The sequence below is a fragment of the Tupaia chinensis genome, unplaced genomic scaffold, assembly GCF_000334495.1.
Source record: "Tupaia chinensis unplaced genomic scaffold, TupChi_1.0 Scaffold000335_1, whole genome shotgun sequence".
NCBI lineage: Eukaryota > Metazoa > Chordata > Mammalia > Scandentia > Tupaiidae > Tupaia > Tupaia belangeri.
The window spans coordinates 442,224-444,727 of record NW_006159829.1 but is presented as its reverse complement, the minus strand read 5'-3'; positions in this window follow the sequence as shown (position 1 = coordinate 444,727).

The window sequence follows — 2,504 nt, the reverse complement described above, 5'->3', positions numbered from 1 at the left end:
GGGACTGAGGAACGTTGTCGCCTGTGGGCCCACTCTGTGAGCATTCATTATAGGAGTCCAAGCCGACCAGGACCACCAGTTAATACCGCAGGTCCTCTTGATAGACATCTGCCTGCCAACTGCGGGTCAGCAGACCCAGATGTGTGGGCCGGGACGAGCCGGCCTAACTGAGCCAGCCGAAATACCTGCCTCATGGTTATGGCCAAATCCATGGCGTCGTCAGTTCTAGAGTGACGTGACATACCAGTTTTGAGAGTCGGCAGTCTGGCACTAAAGCTTGCTCTCCCCTGTAGCGGGCAGACTCCCGGGCCCAGGACTGGGGTGGCAGCGCCTGGCAGGGTTTGCAGACTGGTCTGGGGCAAAAACCTGAGTGGCCAGTGAGTACTGTCAGGGTCAACGTCCTGAAACCGACCTTGGAGGCCACACCAAAAGCTGTCTGACCCGCACAGATGCAAAAAGCCATCTTCAGGGTTGGCGGTGGGAAGCGTTAGGACTGTGGGACTTTATTCAGGGCATCTGCAACCTGGGCAGACCTTGGAGTGAGTGACTTCACTCAGGGACCCCACAGGAAATAGCGGGGCACATGCAGGACTCGAATAAAACACCACGTGCAGCACCGGGAGGACCTACAGGTCCTCAGCACAGCCGGGCCCATCCTGGGACATCAGCACACTTCACGCTCAGCCCCACCAGTGTTACTGCCACGTGCAGAGGACACTGGCAGGGCACACTCGAGCTGGTGCACACAGCCCAGGCTGACCATGGTGACCCTGCGCACTGACAGGCCTTCTGCCTCTGCACCCCCTGCTCCCTGCACATCCCAGCAACCAGCACCCTCCCCCTGGCAGATTGCCACTGCACTGGCCCCTCTCTTCCTCATGGTCCTCTTCCCTCCCCTCCCGCTCTCCCCAGCTTTCTCCTGACCCCCCCCACCCCGTGGCACTCTCCCCCAAGATCTCCTGCTCTCCCCCGTGGCTGGATCCCCCCGCGGTTCCACCGTGGTCTCCCCGCTCTGCCCCGTGGCCCTCTCCCACCGTGGTCTCCCTGCTCTCCCCCGTGGCTGGCTCCCACCGTGGTCTCCCCGCTCTCCCCCATGGCCCTCTCCCACCGTGGTCTCCCCACACTTCCTGGGGTCGTCTCCCACTTTCAGGGTGGTCTGGGAGTGCTGGGTGTGAGGACCATTGTGAGCAGGAGACAGGTCCAAGGCCCTGACACTGGCCCACAGTGACCCAGGACAGCAGGGTGCTGGGAGCCTCTGAGGAACCAGGTCCTGTGACTGGGCTCCAGGTTCCTTGAGGGCTGATTTACTCAGATGTAATCACGTGCCACGTGTTTCATCCATGACTCCGTGAGGTTTCGCTTCAGAAGTGACTGAACAGCCGTCATGACCAATCGGAGAACACCCTCATCACCCCGAAAAGAAACTTGCTGTCCCTTGCCCCGGGACCTGGGCAACCACTGCTCCAAAGTCATGGCCTGTGAATCTGCCTCTTCTGGTGTTCCACAGAAATAGAGCCGTGGGACCAGTGTCTGCATGTGGCCACTCCCTCAGCACGTGGCCAGGGCCACCCACGTGGTGCCAGCCCCAGCGCTTTGCCCCCTGCAGCTGAGTGGAGTCCCTCAGGACAGCTGGCCAGGTTCCCCCAGGCTCATGCATCCTTCTGCCCCCTCCTCAGCTGGCGGGAGTGGGGGCTGTCCCCACAGGAGGGTTGTTGGGGCAGTGATGCTGCAGGGGTGCAGGCCTCCGTCTGTGGGCCGGACCCAGGGCCTGGTGGAAACGCTGGATGTGCACATGTGCAGGCAGCGGATGGGAAATACTCTGGGTGTGACTGTCCAAAACCCCAAAGGGAGTGAGATGGGGGAGATAGGATCCGAGTAGCCATGCCCCAGGAGTGTGCGCTCTCCCTCTCCTTGGTCTGTCTCTGTCTTTGTCTCTGGTGAGCGCACACGCCCTCTGGCAACACCCAAGTGTCTACTCAAGTCTTCATTTTCATTCCAAACTCAGAACTGCTGGGTCAGGATAACTCGGGTCTCCTGCGGAGGGACTGCTGGGTACCCACTGCGCACCCAGCCATGCAGGGAGGCCACCTGCATGCACGGGCACTTGGGTGCTACAGCCCCTGGGTGAGAAGCACCACCTCGCTGGATTTCTACTTCAGTCTGCACTGCCTCATGGCTGAGGGCTGGGTCTTCACAGCACTTCGTCTGTCTGCTTTGGAGAAACCTCGGTTCCCGCCCTTTAACTGGCCCCGTTTTCCACAAAGCCTGATGTGGTTTGAGGCTGCCGGGTTGGGGGCGGCCCAGGGTCTTGGGACTCATGGGGGTGGGGGGGCCAGGGAGGAGAGAGTCAGTGGAGAGGCAGGCTGGTCCCGGCGTTTCCGGGATGGCGCCTGGGCGCGCTGCTGAGTCAGGCCGGGGTTTCACTTTTGGGTCTGGGCACCTCCGGCGGCGCGCACTCACTCACTTCCTCGGCGGATCTCTCCCCCTCCCCTCCTGCCTCCTCT